This window comes from Apteryx rowi, unplaced genomic scaffold (assembly GCF_003343035.1).
Source record: "Apteryx rowi isolate R43461 unplaced genomic scaffold, aptRow1 scaffold_347, whole genome shotgun sequence".
NCBI lineage: Eukaryota > Metazoa > Chordata > Aves > Apterygiformes > Apterygidae > Apteryx > Apteryx rowi.
Window position 1 is genome coordinate 812,111 of NW_020449941.1, and position 18,337 is coordinate 830,447.

Genomic DNA, 18,337 nt, shown 5'->3' on the forward strand with positions numbered 1-18,337 from the left:
TGCTGCTATGCAAAGTACATAAGTTAATACAAAAGCTACCTTTTCAAGTCTTTCCCTTAAGCTGTCAAGATAGGGATGCTACCATAAAATGGTATTAGTGCCTTCAAAAAGTAGCCTGGGGTGTGGATCTTTTTCATTTTGCATTAAAGGAAGAAAAGGCAGTGGAAAAGATTGTTGTGACTGAAGTCATCTTGCTTTGGGATTAATTTACAAGTTATTATTTACACCTACTCCATGGCACTGCCTGAAGCTTCCTTTTACGGTTCCACAAGAGAAGCAGGGACTGTGGGAAGAGTAGTGACTTTATTATGGAAAATAAAGCAGTTTAAAAGCAGAAGACCCTGAGAACTCATCATGGCTCACACTATACCCTGAAAAAAAACCCAAAAACCTCTTTGCTCTGAAGAGCACATGAAGCTGGTCAGGCTTCAAACAAGTAAATGCCCACATGATAGACTACCAGCTCGTGGCTCACGATGCAACTAGTGATGTACATCACAGCCATACCAAAACCCCTAAGCTCCTAGAGTCCTACCACACATGCAGTAAGAATGAGTTCCATCCCAGACAAGAATACCATCCAGCCCACTGGGGGCACAGGATACCCATACAGGCTTGTGAAGTGGTTGGAAACACAACAGAGGTGTCCAGCTCCAGTGACCATCTGCTGGACAACACTGTCATATAAAAACTGAATGGGGGCTTGAATCCAGCCTAGCGCTGAGCCCCTAATTTTAATAATATCATTCTGAAACCAATAACTACACCCTTCAATCCCTCTAGTGTGGATATGGTTAATACCACTAAAAAGGTGTTTAAACCAACCCAAACTACCTTGCAATTACTTCTGGGAACAAGAATACTCATAAGCCATTAGTCCTGAACACTTTTCATAATTCCTTTGCCTGCTCATACGCTAAATTTAGGGGAGCAGCCTATACTGATATAGTATTTTTTACTCAAATAAAAGATGCACACACCCTCTATCCCCATGAAACTGCTAAACCAGTTCAGAAACTGTGTGCAGAACAAGAGATGAACAGGCAAGGCAGACAATTTTTTTCTAAAAGGTAATCTGTCTGGGTCAGCAGAAGGGCCCATCAGTACGGTAGGGAGGAAGTAGTTTAAACTGCTGTTGCTCATACTGTGGAGAAAGGGGCTAATTTTCCAAGATTTTCAAGATGCTCTCTTCTATCCTGGAAATCTTTCCAAGATTTTCTGTCTTAAGCACTGAGTACCTTAAAGCTGAAAGGGAATGCTGAGAGAAGGAATGATGGCAGAAAAGGTTTTGCTAAGGTCCATTGAGTAAAGCAGCACTAGGAAAAAGCAGCTACAAAACCCCTCTGCCTTCTAGCTTCTCATTTAAGAACTCCTATATATATTTACAGAGAGGGAAAAACAGCAATCCAAGGAAGATTAACCTGAAATCCATCAGCAGAGCTGGTAACTTATTTTATGTTTTCCCTAAAGGGGAAATGGGACTTGCTCATTAAAAAAAAAAGAATCTGCTTTGGTCTGAAAATACAGAAGTGTCACTGTAAACTTGAGCAAGGAGACTATCATTTGGGGTGCCATAAAGAAAAACAGGTGAGCAGCTGAGTTTAATTAAAACATTGCATAGACCACTACAGGCACATTTTCAACTCACCACCCAGAGTGGCAGCACACATCTTAATATGCCAGCTCGAAAGGGTTATTCAGCAATTCTTCCTTGCTTCTCCCTTCAGTTTCAATTTCCGTGCTCTACTGTTTTACTTCTAGGGGCTCCCATCTTACTCTCCATTGTTATGTGCCACATGCTGTTTCGGAGGTTGTCAAAGGGTACTTAGATTTGCTATCTGCCTTCTCAGGCAGGCAGGAACTGATAAACTTCTGGTGAATCTGAATTATTTTGTCTTCTGAGGTGGTTTCCCTCTTCTTCTCTCATCTTCCTTCACACGTCTACAGAATGCCATAACCCTGGCATTTTCAGACAGTTTCTAGCAATGCATCCTGCACCATGGTGCAATACCTCAAGTGTTTGTGTTCCTCAGAGAGAACAGAAATGCATCTCCACCCCAAGCAAGTCATAGACACATAGGCAACATCAGCCTGGGCTGTGCTCCCTGAAGCTGAAGCTGGTCACCTTTTAGGTACCCATGCCGTCCAGTTAAAGCTATATATAGGCGCTGTACAGCAATACTCTTTATTATCTACCAACTACATGATGTTCTGTCTAATTCGCTCTCAAGTTCAAATCATTTTCTTTAAAGAGGTACAATTAATTACCTACCATTCAATGAATAAAAAAAATAGTGTTCAGAAAAATGTTAAACAGATTGCAAAGTCCAGCACTCTCAAGCTGGTAATAAACGGAATTAAGACAGTGTAAACTTTCAAAGCTGAGTGTATTTGAACCAAATCCATACCCAAATTCATCCTTCAGTCAATACCTGCTGAATAAAGACAACAGATAACACAGTGCAGTAGGACACAATGTAATTTGGGGTATTCCCAGAGTGCTCATAGTGTAATCAAGCATACATGCTTGCTACCTTCTTTTTGAGCAGCCATAACCATGAACTGTAAACCTCAACAAACATATACATGGAATGTTCTTCCTGAGTATTGAAATGCAGGTGTTTATTCCACCTTTCAGGTGTGAGCAAAGTGTTATAACATGCACTTAGATTACAGACAACAACAGCCTTCATTTTTTTCTTTCTTTGTTATTAATGAGATAGCTTCCTCTCCGGGCATTATGAGTGACAGGAAGTAGAGACCTGCCAATCAAAACGTTGAAAGGACATTGTCAATGTCGTGTTTTATCCTCAGCTCTCCATCTGCTTGAACACAGAAACAATGTTCAAATTACAGTCCTGCTATTTGCAAGGTCAGAATGCAAGGCCTGCCCCTTGCATGCAAAAGCCTGAAAAAATTCAGGCTGCCATTTTCATCTGAAAACATCAGAGAATACAAACTATCTAAAGTCTTCTTGTAACAGTTTATCTTCATAAAAATACCATCTTAAGCATCCTCAGCAAATAGCAGGCCACATCCTGCCCTCATTTAAATCAGTGCTCAACTTCTCAACTTCTTCAGCAGAAACATTTGCTAGTGATATGCAGTACCTTCTGAAGTTGTAAATATTTATTCCTAGGGGGGAAGAGAGGGGTCGTCCCCATCATTAACATGTAGTTCAACAGTCTTTGAGATTTCTTATGTATGTTTTCTACATAGGTTAATGGTTAAATGGACCATTTCCATAACAGCCTGTTCCACAGTAAGGCCATCTACATCCATTTTCATGGCCTCATAGACTTGAACACATAAAGAAGAAAGTACATATTGATGAAAAGAGGGTCAAGAGCCATACACAGTGTAATGCTCTGGAAACGTGGATGTTATGTGACAGGTTCTGACTCTAGAACAACACAGAAAGACTCAGATTTCTCCCTAGGGGCAGAGACCCATTTTAGGGGCTCTTCACTGCCTCAGAGGGGTACCACTGGAAAAAGGAAATAGTAGAGCACAGCAAATGAAACAATGGCCAAAGGAGATGTGAACGCATTTCCCCAAAACAACAGCACTCCTTCACATGCAGGCATTTACAAGTACATTCAGAAGCAACATCCCACTTTCCATCTTTCTAGCAATTGCTGTCATTGCTACAGGATTCTGGCAACAGATAGGACTAGTGAGTCTGTGATGATTCCCAAACAACTTGTTGTTTATATTTAGTCCCCCCATTAGAAAGGCTTGGGAGTCCCAGATCTAAGCACAGTTGAAGAGAACAAAATTTTCTTTGCAGGCTTTTTTTCAGTCAGAAGCACAAATTGAAAGGGTGACAATGAAAAAAGGGTGGCTTGATTTGACTACCCCACCTGCAGGAGAGGCATAAAGTTTGCAGTAAGATGATCTGATGAGATTGTACTAATTCAGAAACAGGGAGATTTGAGAGGTGATACCACTCATACCTTCAATTGCATCTTGCCAACACTGAAGCAAATCAGCAGCAATTCCCCTGACATCAGTGGAGTGACACAGGTGTAAAATCAACACATCTGAGAGGACAGCAAGCTGCTTTATCAGGAAAGTGAACAATGAAGAAACTAGACACTAGCAAACAAAATCAGTTCTTCTTTGGGAAACAACCAGGCAGTGCTGTAACTGCACAGGTAATAGGCAGGAAGGCTGGAACAGCATTATTTGTGTAGCAGGTCTGGGGACTAAGAAACCTTAGTTTAGTGCTCTATGATAGGTGATGTACCCCCGTAATGCAAAGACAGTTCCTGTCCTTGGCATCTGCAGTCTCAGGGAGGTGGTTTTGGCTCTTTGTTTTGTTTTGTTTTCTGGGTTTTTTACTTGGTGGGATCAGAAGCGCACAGTTTTGGTCAGAACTGCATCTTGTGAGGATTTCAGTTTTCGATATTTTTTCTCTCCTATCTTCCATCAAGTTAAGAACTTGCATTCTAAAAATATTTCACACACTAAAAAAAAAAAAACCCACAAAAGAAAAAACAAGCTGTCCCCCTTGTCTCCTCCAAAAAACACTGAAGCTGTGAAATTGGTCAAGAGAAGTTCATTCCTGCCTACACTGCTTAGCCTTGCTTCCCTATGATGCCCTGATCAGTTCCCTCAAAAGCAGGAATATTTTTAACTTCACCCCCAACCATCCCTAATCAGCAAGGCCCTGCTCTTTACAGAGATAGTAAATGTAGAGCTCAGCCATTGCATGCTATGATTCAGTCATGCAGATACTCTTCCAAGCTATGCTGAACAGTTGCTTCTGTATCGGCATTCAGGAAGTGAAATTGTTCTTTTCATCGGTCCCGAATGTGTCTTTGCAAAGTTGTGATGTGTTTACTTCTCATCTCTGAAAACATGATACCCAAGGCCATGATTTCTGGTACCCATGTAACACCCCACAGTGGGACTTGTGGCTAGTCCTGCTATCTTGGGTAGCTTCCAACCCAGCTGGTGGGTCCCACTCCTTTTTCACAGTCATGTGCAATTCCTCAGCTGCCAGCCCAAGTTATTATATGCTCCAGTACAGCCATGAGTACACTGAGATGGTTGATGTGACCCATGAGTAGCAGCTTTAGGATATGAAATATTATTAAAAATAATTATATTTTCTTAGTATCTACATTGTTCAGACTTTGTGAATCTCAGAGAGGTGTAATCCATGACCTTCTTCACATCTAAGTGAAGTCTTGTAAGGCGCTTGAGAACAGACTGCAATTCCTAACACAAATGCAGACATTTTCATCATGCTGCTGTACATCCAAGCCTGCATAGCCACTATCTTCTGGCATGAACAGGGTCCTGTCAGAATCACTCTTGTTCCTGTGGTTTTCAGTTTGTTAACACTTTCCGGAAGAAGATGCATCTTTATTTTATTTTTTTAGAGCTCCCTCTTTAAAAAAGCGACTCAGCACATCACCCTCCTGATGTGAGCTGGCTCTGCTTTGGCTCTGAGAAGCTCTTAAGATTGTTCTTCCTTTTTCTCCCTGACCATCATCTTCCCCTAAAAGGATTCTAGGTCACTCTCTGTTCTCTTGTTAGCCAAAGGTGCAGCACAACATGGTTCTGTTTAGATGTCAAGCAGTATCTTCCCTCTATTCAAGAGGAAAATGAGGTCCATGTCTCCTGCCTGCCAGAGTTTTTATGAGTTTCTTTTTCAGCAAATTGCTAGCACAAAGCAGAGAGCTTTGTAGCTGAGAACTGGAAAGAATTTGAGAAAGTATTTGACCGGAGCAAAAGAAATGGTTTTTGAAAACAGGCATCTGACCAAACATTCAGCAATTTTATCTGCTTTGCCTCCTGCTTTCTACCAGAGCCCAGTTGCACTTCCTTACAAACAGATGAACTAGAAAAACATAGCACCTTGCCTTTCTGCAGTGAGGAAGAGAACAAATGGCACAAGCAATTAGCTTAGATTGACCTTTAGGTCAAAGACTCTGATCTCCCATGCAAATCGTATCTCCTCCAAACCTGGCACAATGCTCCTCTGAACTCTATGATGTTGTTAGTACTGATAACGTTTTAGTTTCTGATCAATCTCACATAACTTCCACTGCATCCAGCCCCTCTACAAGACATACTCTTCCAAGGAAAAAGCATATTACAAGCATTGTACCATCAAAACAAACACTGACATCATTGTACTTTCAGATAACAACATTCCAGGCCTCCTAGCTTTTACAATATCCTGATTGATATAGAACAATTGTCTTTTCAGTTACACAGCAAATGGACATTACGAGAATTCTGATCAAGTTTACCTAGTCTGACCAGCACGTTTGGCTGGTGATTCCTGCTCCACAATACCCATAGAGTCACAAAGGAAATAAAGCATGGGTGAATCAAAGAAATGCAAGGGTTGGCTATACTGTATATATCTGAGATGGAGTGAACCAGAATGTTCTGAATTTTAAATAAACTGCAATGGAGCAGGGATTGGATTATTTATTATATGATATCACTCATACCCACTGCTGGGTGCTAACAATATAAGTGCAAAAATGTACTCTCTTACATCACCTGCTCCTGTGCCTGTCACCTTCCTGGATTCTTACAGACAGAGATAAAAAGCAGCACATCAGCTCTGCAAGACAAGCAAAGCAGAAAGGGGTATTTTGCTTCAGTACTATGCATGCAGATACACTTTCTTTCCAACAGGCTCTCATATTGTTTCTCACCTAACACCACCTTATGAGAGAGGCCCATGCAGAGGATGGATGTAGATCTAAACCTGACCTGGGCTTTGGGTCCAGGAGTCAAGTTCACACTAGCTTTATTGGTCTAAGCTCTGGCTTAGAGTTCCTGGCAGTTTTGGTTGTTCTAGCAGTATGTATACAGTATCCATATGCCTTTTCTTCCTACACTTCTTATTCCCATCTCTGAGCACCGCACACTGTAAGGTATTCCTCCTCAGCTCATGGGAAAGGAGAATGAACACTATTCACTTCATTGAAAGGCAAAAGAGGCACAAAGACTGGGAGTACCTCATTTGAAGTTAGACATCTACAACTTTGATGTCTAAGTGGTAGATATTTACATGTAAGCCAGACATCCTTGTCATTTTCTGGAGAAAAAGAAGTACTTTTCTAGAGCACTGCAGACCTCTAAAAATTCAACAGTTCGATTTTTCCAATTTACCAACTGGGCTTAAGTTTAGGTCAGGCTTAACTTTAGGCTGGGCCTAAATTTAGGCCAGGCTTTAATTTAGGCCAGGCTTAAGGCCAGGCTTAAGTTAAGGCCTGACTTAACTTTAGGCTGGGCTTAATCTTAGGCCAGGACTTAAGTTTGGGTCCGGCTTAAGTTTAGGCCTGTCTTAAATTTAGACAAGACTCGTAATATCTGTTACCTCTTCCTATACATCCTGCTTCATCGTGGAGGTAAGTGATAGAAAATGTCTGCCAGGGCAGACAGGGTTTCCTGGAAGGAAAACATTGCCAGGATATTATTTGCCCCTGGTGATTTTCCAGTGACTCTTTTCTGACTCCTCCTAGATTTGAGGGGATTCATTTTTCACTGTTCTATACCAGAGCTGGTCTTTTACACCTATACAAAATGTCACAGTCCCACGTACACTGTCTCTGTGGTTCTGGGAGAAAGAAAATCTTGCTCTGACTCCTAATGGAAGCAGACTGAGTCTAGAGAGAACCAAGGGTGAACACCCACAACAGGGAATTTGGAGTGGAGGTACACAGGACCACGTTCCTGTTCATTTCCACTCTCAGACAGAAAATGTAGAATGACTTTGTGTTTGCCTTGTACTTTGATCAGAACTTCATGAGTAACTGGTGCTCACAATGGTAAATTTTATTGTCTCCACTCTTACGAGTCACTTGTAAAGCTGTAGACTCACTGTGAAAGAACCATTAGATCAAGTTGCTAAAATGGGAGACAGTTTATGGGCAATTCAGAGTCTATTTAGACAATGAATATTCATGATCTATCTGGACGATTTCACATTCATGCTTAGATAATGCAGATTTACGCTCACACACAACAATGACTTGTGAATATTTATAGGTGAACACCTGGACAGTATTTGACAGAGCCGTGAATATTCATGACTACATCTTCTGAATGAAAGAGAAAGGCTGTACCTGAAGCTTGAACTACAGTCACAGAAGCTAACCCCGAATGTGGATATGGATCATTAATATGGGTATGGACTTAATGAAATATATAACAGACAAAAATAGCATTAAGGAAAAAATCAGAGGTACAAATCTGATCAATCAAAGTATCAGTAAAGAAACAGAAAACTTCTCTGAACTGCTCAAAAAATTCCCATTGGATTAATCTTCTGACAGAAATTAGGTTTCTGATGCAGCACCTTTTCAATGTGAACAATGTCTTCTTTTTTCTTATTGCCTCAGACACTTTTTTCAGACAAAAGTCTAAAATATTCAGCAGGGAAAAAAATATGTGTGTGAGAGCGTGTGTACACATGCATGTGCTTGCATGTTTAAGGGGTCTTTATACCAAGGTAGCCTGCACCTTCAAGGTTCTTATTTAAGTTTGTGCTGCAGCAATTGGCCAGAGCCACTGTGCTTGGTCCTCATGGAGAGGTTCTCAAAGCCAGCTGTGATGAGACCAGCTCATTGCTTGAGACACACATGAGTCCTAAGACAGTTTAGTGTGAGACAGGAGAATCACAGGATAAGGACAGGTTTTCATAGCAGGGGGATTTCAAGACAGAAACATAGACAGGCAATCCAGAAAAAGAGCTGGGAGCAGAGAGGCTCAGGTCAGGGGAAAGGCAGCTGATGATAGATTAACATATGCATATTTTATTTGGGGTTGTACTGAAGACTGTCAAGTTAACTACCTTCTGCTCCATATTAGAGACAGAGACAACTAAGGTCCTTTAAGTCTGTCAGCAGAAGTATGGAGGGATACATAAAGACAAACAGAAGCAAATTCAGTCTGGCAAAATGCAGGGCTACAAGTTATATATGCTTGTGTTTCAATAGTCCCCAGGGTGCATATGGAGTTGGCCAGGACACTGACTGAATTGTCTTCTTAAGAGATAAGATGAACCTGACATTGAGCTCTCCTCTAAGGGAAGAAAGAGACTCTGCTGAGGGTTTACCCAGGCAGTAGGAAGACAGAGGACTTACCATCTAGCAGGTGTTACAGCAACCAATAACTCTGTCTCTGCTTACAAGTCTTGTGTCCCATGCCAACTTTTCACTTCCTCTATATCCAGTCTCTAAAATGAGTCATGATCTCCCCATTAATACAACCACCAAAATCTTGTTCCCTATGTTATTTCCACTGCTGCTTAGCTCCTTCTGTGCTACCTCATTAACGTAGAAGGAATAAAAGTCTATTGCCCTATGTTCACCAAGAGCAAACAAAACAGCAATGACTGATTTCAGAGAATCACTAGCAGCCAGAGGACACAGCTCAGGCAGTGTCTGATCACATTTGGCCATGCTCTGTTGCATGTCATCCTGCCTGGGAGAGTGACTACACACAACATGTGGGGCAAGAGAAATACAGTAAACCCCATGGCCCATACCCAAATGCTACCCAACAAGCATTTTCTACGGACCAATAATCTCTGGACTAAACTGAAGAGCAGACTCTGACCTGAATTCATTGAGACAGATGAAAGCTATAGCAGCTGAAAATAAAACTATCTATCTCCAGGCCAGTAAATATCCCACTTCTTTCTGTCTCCTCAAATTATCTTGGCATCTGTCACTTTTCTGCTGATACTGCCTCTCTCTGAGAGGAAAATACAACTTAAGCTCCTCCTGGGATGCTCAAATGGACAGCAGTCAGATGTCAAGCTTGGGGACTCACTTCTGCTCCAGACAGAGATCAGTTGCCTTGGCTCTCTTCTGTGCATATCTCAGGTTTCCACTCTCATGTTCTGTACTCACTTGAGTGTAATCTCCCTCTGAAATGAAATCAGACAACTTGAGGATATATACTACCCCTTTAAAATTTCTGTTCTCGGCTAGTGTTGAACAAACAGCCTTTGTGAGACATACTCTGATAGACTGTTTCTCCACAGTGGGCTGTGACTAGCTTTGAAGTCTAAAAATGGATGGGTTAATGACTTTGCTTTCCTTCACTCCAAATGGAAGTGCCAAAAAGGGTTCCTCTCAGCAGCAATTGAAAATGGAGCAAGTGTTGACACTGACTGGGCTAAATGTAGCATTATGAATGGCAGTCATTCCACATGCAGAATATTTCATATTGCATGGCTGCAAAGGAAGGCTGGGTTGGCTGCAACAACTTCTACCCAAAATACTGAATCTGTGGTTTTCCTCTCACCATGCAGGAGGACCAACAGCTTCCAACACAGGCAATTAAATCAGAAAACAGGAAAAAATCACCTTCTTTTCCAATCAATCAGCATTGCCAGTTTTTGTGATTTCAGTCATGGGTCTCTGAGTATTTTTCTTCCAGCATCACCTCTTAGTATCAGGAGACTGCAAGAATCCCAGCTCTCCTTTCGTGAAGAAGTCCCAAGTCTTCCAGGCCATGGAGTAGGACTTCAGGATGTGAATCCTAAAGGAATCAGAAACAGAAAGCACATCAAGGAAACTCCCACATTTATCATTTCAAAATCTCCTGATTTTTTAAAGGCAGTCTCATGTTTACAGAGGGTCTGTCTCACAGTGTGTGAGTAGTCAGCACTGGCAGTAAAACACTACTTGATGAATACCATTTTTCCTGTCTTGTGTTTCTCCAGGGTTGTCCCCTATGTTTTACCTTTTATCAACAGAAGTATTTCTGTACCAGAAAACAGCATCTTTTGTACAATGTCTAACAGTCACCACCTGAAACTTCAGAGGAAAAGTAATGTCCTTCCCCTTCTCCCTAACTTCTGAATACCCCTTGAATATGTTATTTGTCTACTGTCTGTCAGGGAAATTTCTTTCCAAGCTCTTTTCCACTTAAAAAAAAAAAAAAAAAGCACAAACAACTTTATAGAAGAAGTGGAATTAGAATGACATTTAATTACCAATACTCCCATGCCCTCTTTGAATTTTTATGTAGATTTTTAATTCTTTAGAGCTGGGACTGACTCTCCCTGTGCATCAGTATAGCATCCACTGTAATGAAGCTCCAGAAAGGGATAGAAGTTTCTAGTTCATAAACTATTAATAAAAAGTGGATGCTACCTCTGTTATACTCTAGCAAATGGACAATTTTATTTTTCACAGACCTCTCTGCTTATCCTTTGAACCTAATTGCAAAAATCTATCCTGTGGCAGTTAGTTCCATGAGTCTGTTGTATACCATGGAATAAAAGTATATACATTTGTTGCTTTATTAAGTGCTGCCCTTTAGTTTTACTGGGTATTTTCAGTGCTTCCTACCATGAAGCTTACAATGGGAATTCTCTTCTCATTTCTATCACAAATTTTTCTTTTCTGTTATGGCATTTTCTTCAACAAAGCCCTTCACCTGACACCTTTCAAACACTATATCCTTGCAAACACTATGGGTTAAGTTTTCTAGGTATGCTGTCCTAGGTACACAGCCCTAGGTTTTGCGGAAACACTCTTTTTAGACACTGTGTTTGATTGTGCAATGCTCTGTGCTAACCATTTGTGTGGAATACAACAAACACCAGCAAGCACCAAATGCTGTTGTGCTTAAGCTCTAAGACTCTGCATCTGGGGGCTCTTTCTCTGTTGCTGTTCTTCTTCTGTGCATCTCAAAGAGAACAACATCACTACAGTAATCACAATATAAATTCAAATAACTGTAAAGGAGGGGAAGGGGGCATTCTCACACTTGATCTTATCTTTCCAAACCTAGACATGCAAATCCTCACAGCATAAAAGCTTGCATTCATCCCCAGGGGACTCCTGAAGACCATAGGGATAGCCAAACCTTGCCCAAGTAATGGTTTTAAGCATCAGTTTGAAATGACCTTCATCTTTAATAGGAGAGCCAGCAGAAAGAAGTGTCAGCCTGCAACACCTTTCTGTTCACAGTAGTTGCCAGCTATTGCAATAACAGCTGCCTTCACCTCTGGCAGATAAAGATATGGAGAGACAGAACAACCTCTGCTGAAAGCAGGATGCAACATCCCTGTACTGCAGTCCCTGTAGTCCCTGTACAACCTGTAGTCCCCATATCCACTGCCTCTGAAAGCAGCAGCAATTCTAGTTTACATTTGATCAAGAGTAACAGTGACTATCAGCTACTTCCAGCAGCTGAGCTGCTGTCTGGATCTTCATGGCCAGATTTTGTCTCAATTCCAATGTGGCCCTGCTGCAATAATATCTGAGCACATCACCTGAAATGGGAGAAACTTTAGTGCATTTATCTTCCTATGACACCTCAAACAAAGCAGTCTCAAAGGCATATAAAATGACTTTGTCCTCACTATAGCTGGTCTAGAAATGTTTCAATGCAATCAGCTTTTCATTAGAAAATACTGATTTGTCAAAACCACAGTTTATCTTGGAATAGGCTTGAATGCAACAAAGTTTTGAGTTGGAAAAGTTTTTGAAGTCTGGAAGAGAGTATCTGGGAGGTGAAGAGGAGAAAGGGAGAAGGAGCAATTACCATCCTACTGACTTCACAAGGCCAGGCCCATTCTATAAGTAAGCAACTTTGTCCCAGGATGCTAACAGGGCTCATTTTGTGGAGGGCAGTGGTGGTGGTGACAGTATTAGAACCTCATGAATAAACAGACTTCAGCCTCCATCTCTGCCAACACACTTTGCAAGCTCTAAATTCATGTGCACACCAGGAGGGAGATAAAGTACCATATTTCCTCACAGATCCTTAATAGAAATGCTGTTCAAAGTTTAATCAACATAAATTTTTTTAAATCACCCCACAGCTGCAGCAAAATCTGTTTATTCACAGCATTCCAGGGCCAAATTTTGCACTAGGTTACACCCAGGTGCATCTGTAGCATGGCTCATTCAGCCCAAGCCAGTAGTTATACCAGTGCAGCAGAGCAGACTGTTCCCTTAAAGTTCATCAGATATGCTTTCTCTCTCACAGTCTTTTTTTTATTTTTAGCTTGTCAGCAGCAGATGAAAACAATAAAAGCGTCATATTGCTCCAGCCAGATGGCGATTCTGCTTCCTATCATCTAGATGGCTGCATGTTGAGCAGTGCTTGTGTGTGTGTGTGTGTGTGTGTGCGCGCGCGCGCCTCTGTCTTCCTCTTGTTTCTACCATGCTTCTGCCTACCTTGCACACTCTAATACAGGGAAATGTTTCTGAAGAGGGTTTCTGGAGGCTGCATGTACAACTGGGGCCAGACCTCTTTCCCAAGGCAGGATCTGCTGTGAGCTAGGGAGGAGCACACCTGGTTATCCATTATTTTCAGGTTGTCTATACTGAGATACCCAACTGTGACTGATCTCAGCTTCTTCAGCTCCATGATCTGCCCTGCCTGGAAAAGCAATAGGAATTCAGGGAGGGGGGAAAGGGATGCTCAAAAAGGAACTGAGATGCAGGTTGATCATTTTATCTACATTGTCTGGGTGCCATCGGAACACATTAACTCCTTCATTTATCATGGCACTATCATTAGAAATCTCAATTATTTCTGAATGCCACACTGACAAAATGTTTAATTAGCTACTTTGTTGCGTTAATCACTTCTCAGATACAAGGAAGAACCAGAGGCACCAGTGCAGGGCCCCATTATTTTTTATAGAAATGTGTGCAGGGTGGAGGAAGCTGTAATAAATGTCCCCATCATTACACAGAGATAAAGGTCAAACGTTAACACAGCATTCATATATCTTAAGCTTTTCACAAGAAGCACATACCTGCCAGCTACAGCATTCTATACTAGTGAGGAGAGAACAATGTGAACTGCCTGGAAAGCAACTCAAAGAACCAGCTCGGGGTTTTCTATTTTCCCCTTGGAGGGTGATGCTGTTCTGGTGCTTCAGGGGATAAGTAAGCTGAGCAGTTAAGTGGTTCAGATATTACCATTAAGAACCTTTCACAGTTAGGTTCTCCCAGGCTTTTCATGGAATCTAATTGTAACTGCAGGTACTATTTTATTTTACTTTATGAAATTTTGCACAGGCCTGACAATATTAGGAGTCAGAAAGGCTGGGTTTCCTGCTTGTCTTGAGGACAGTCAATGTACTACTGTAAAGCCAACAAACATGAAGAAGCCTAATACTCCCACTTGCCCCAGAACAAACGCTGTACTAAGACCAGTGGACGGCTTCCCCACCAACTCCCATGGAGGTGGGGCACCACCATGGAGACCAGCTGGCTTCAGTACCCTCATTTCCAGAGCCTTTCTCCTGGTTTCTGTCCAGAGGCAGCAGACATTAGAAACAGCATAGATTTGTCTGTCCATTTATCTGTTATACTATACCTGTCTCTGGAGAATAAGTCACAGGGATACTTCTTGTCATGCAGACACATGCCTCTGAATAAAGAGAGTGAGACTATCATTTCGTATAAATCACCAAATAACCATCAAATGACTTCAGATGATGACAGATTACCTCAGGGCAAGACCACTTGGCCTACAACCCAGTTTGGGTGGACAATTGGCATACAAGACTCATAGAGCAACATAGACAACACTCTCCAACACCTAAAATCAACCATCTCATTCATTTTAGATCAACAGAGCTTCCTGGCTGCCTAAGTACATAGGTTCTCTGAAGTGCCAATCAGGGCTAACAGGTACCTCATGTCCATTCACATCCCCCAAGGGACCCAATCCATTAGGTGCCCTCCCCTCCCACCTTCAGTTGAGGTGGGCTTCAACACAAAACACAGTAGTCACTGTGCAAAACAGGAAAGGAGACGATGGTGGGAACAGAGGCCACGTTTTGAATGAAAGCCTTATAAGAGATCTCAAAGCTTGTTCTCCTCACTCAGCCTAAGAGCTTCAAAACCACATCTCCCCTTTGCTAGGTCCCCGTCCTTTCCAGGTCTCTCCATTTGCACACAGAGGGGAGGGGGAGCTGAACTCTATAGCCTATTTCTGAGATACTTCCCTACTACAGAGGCGTCCCAGGTGCCAGACCATTTCCCAGTGCTGTTTATGCATTCATCTAATGAGTTTTTAATAAAAAATGCATATGCCTAAGGTGATTGCATTACATATTCAGCAGTGTCTAGTTAAGAACTTTCTAGCTCTTTTTGCAAGCCCTGATCATCCCCGTATACCTCTAAGGCTATTTGACTCCTATTCATGTTGCACCAAAAATCCTTCGTGTTGCCAGCAATCTTCTTTCCCCTGAGGCACTAAGGCCTACCAAACTCATAAAGGATTACTGCCCAAAATGGTGTATCCAGCTCAGGATGCTACTGGGTGTTTGAGAAGACATCTGCAGCAATGTGCTTTGCTGTCAGTCTTCCTAGCTAGGTGCCTTTATAAAGTCCTTAAGTCCATAGCTCTGAGCAGTACACAGTCATTTCATGATCGGTCTTCGTAGCACCCAGTTTGCTATGACAGAGAAGAAGACAGACCAGGTGGTTCAGCTGAGGCCATAAAAAAAGGAATCCATTGAGAAGTGCCTAACTCACTTATTGTTTCAAAAGGATGAAATAATGCAAAATCAAGAAATAACAGGCATGGAGAAAATGCATTAAATTTCATCTTATTGGTCATTTATACATTACTTTCTTTAAAGCATTCTCCCTCCCACAGTCCCAGAGCAAAGCCACTGAAAGCATGTGATTTCTGCAGCAGACGTATTTAATGCAAGGAGATGTTCTGGCTCACAGACTCCAATTAGTTCTAATATTAGGCCTCCTCATAAAACATACAGTCTCCCTTATTTTCCACAAGCACATAGATAAACATTATTGTATGGGATATAAATATAACTCATTAGTTTGTTGACACTCAATGGCTTATCTATATATGTAATGCCATCCTGTCATTATTGATGCCTTTTTAATGGCACAGTATCATTAAGCAGTAATGTTATATTTCTATTAATATCATTTGGGCTGGTTCTTAATAACTATGCCAGAGTGACTGCAGCATCATCTGCAGGATGTAGATGAGTGCATAATATATTTCTCAGCACACAATCCATAATATTCACCATCCTCCATGACTAGAAAAACACCAAGTTTTTAGCCCTCTGACTGCTGACTTTGGGAGTCATGGAGCTCTGTGCATAAATATCCTGCCCCCAAACTTGCCTGCTTCTTTCTCAAAATCCATGATGCAAAAATGTAGCACCAGATTACCACTGCTTAGTGGTTCAGTGGCCTGCTGTACTACAATCAGAGGTACGCAGGAGCTAGCTGAATGGCTGGCAGGGTGCCTCTGTATGAAAGGAGTTCCTCAGTGGTCTGAGCAAAGGTAGGAATTCAGCATTTCTCCAGGGACATCTTGTTTGCAAATTCTGACTCCCTCTGTGGTCTTTGAAATATTTCCTTAATTTCTTTCTGACTCTTTATTCCAGTTTTTCTCCTGATGGGATCATAGGTTCTTTTGAAAATCTCCAAGTTAGCAAATCTTGTGGTTTGTTCCATTTTGCGTAAATGCCCAACAAACGCAGTTAAAGACTGTGAACAAAGCAACATACCTGGCCCCTGTCCTGCCACAAGTTAGACAGCACAGTACAAACTTCTACGGGCAAGACACCCTCCCACCCTCTCTCTTAAGTGGCCTGACTCTGTGTCTTCTTGGCTCCAACCCCATCCTTTGCCAGCTAATCAGTGGATATCTGGAGATTGTTTCAAAGGTCTGAGAAAAATGCACCTTCTTCTAAGTCCTCTCGTAAATGCAGGAGCCAAAGTTCCCTCTGCCAGGGTTTGAACTTCCAGGAGCAAATCTTTGCACCCAGCTATTGTTACAGAACTGGCTGTGCACTGTAGGCTGTGCAGGAGCTCTGATGGGAGCCTGGTGACCAGACTTTGAGGAAGCCACTCTGCTGCTGATAGAGCATGCGCTTAAGGATGTTTCCCAAATTCCAACAGGAAGACAAATTGAAAGACTGAGAGAAAAAGACAGTCTCCCCCACAATAACACTTCAAATTACAGGAGCACAAATTAAATGTAATTGCCTGCTAATCATTAACTATTTAATTACATGCTCTGGGCAGTGTACAAAGAGGTTGATTCCTCATATCACTTACCCCACTGAGCTCACTGAGTCATTCCTGACCTACACTGGGGTAAATGGAAAGAGTTTCAGGCTTCTTTTGCTTTTACCAGGAGAAATACAGGTACCAAAATGCAGTAAAAGTCCCTCGTTTTGTTTACTTGGGACTGCCAAGAAAGAGCTCCAGGCAGTCTGTCTGTTCTCCCCTTGTCCATCTCAGGCCCAACAATGCTAAGAGCAAGCCTGGCTCATCAGTGATCAGACAGTGCTGGTGTGTGCTGCAGGGGTAACACCCCATATACAGGCTACAAGGTTAACACTTTATTAGTCTCTGCTCTAGGAGCAACGGCTACCTCATAGTGACTTTTAAACCCACTTTGGCTCTGCCAAATCTAACACGTTACTGTAACTGCTGCAGCTAATAATTGCATGGTGTTCACCAGTTATCCCCCTATAGCAGCTGTATAGGTGAAGCATAGTTGCATGGTATTTGTGCTCAGCAGCTGAAAAAGATGCTGTCCAGTCATTTAGGTCTATCATTTTTCAGCATGATGGTGGGTACAGATGATAAAATAGCCTTCATTTTTTAAATAAAGATTCTTTTTAGTAGAAACATCATAGCTTTGTACAACATATCGTGTTTCTTTTGAACTACATACATAGGAGTTAATAATCTGCTCACGTTAATAGCAGACAAAATTGCTCTTCAGCTCAAGCTGTAGGAAGCTGCATTTTGGCATTAGAGGTCCCTAGTTTAAAACCCGTTGTTCTGCAAGGCAGCATGGAATGGCATTAAATAAACCATTTTCTGTGCCTGAAAGCCATATATTCAAACTGATGGAAAGGAACAACTACAAGAAATAAACAAAATAGCCAAAAAGCAGAGCTGACAATTTTCAACATTGGTGGCTTTTTCAATGCAAAGCATGTTCATGGGGGCGAGAGGCTATACACAACTGCAGCCTCAGTGAAGGCTGATTTTTCCACAGTTTCATCTTTTCAGAGCCTTTTACAAAAGTTAAGCAGAGAAATGAAATGGCCAGCAGATCCAACAAAAGTGATCATTACCTTTGCAGTTATGTGAGGTGGCACAGGCCTGAAGTGATTGAATGGTTAACAATAGATTTGGCTTTGTGTGGTTTTCATCTCAGCAACACAGCAACAAGTGTCTTTGTAGCACCCAAACAGTCATTTGCGTCCTTGCCTGAAGCAGAAGACTTAGGGATTTCTTTTCCTTCAGCCTCCATTGAATCCATCTGATAGGCACATGGCAGCATTTATTTGCTTTACTGATAGAACATAATT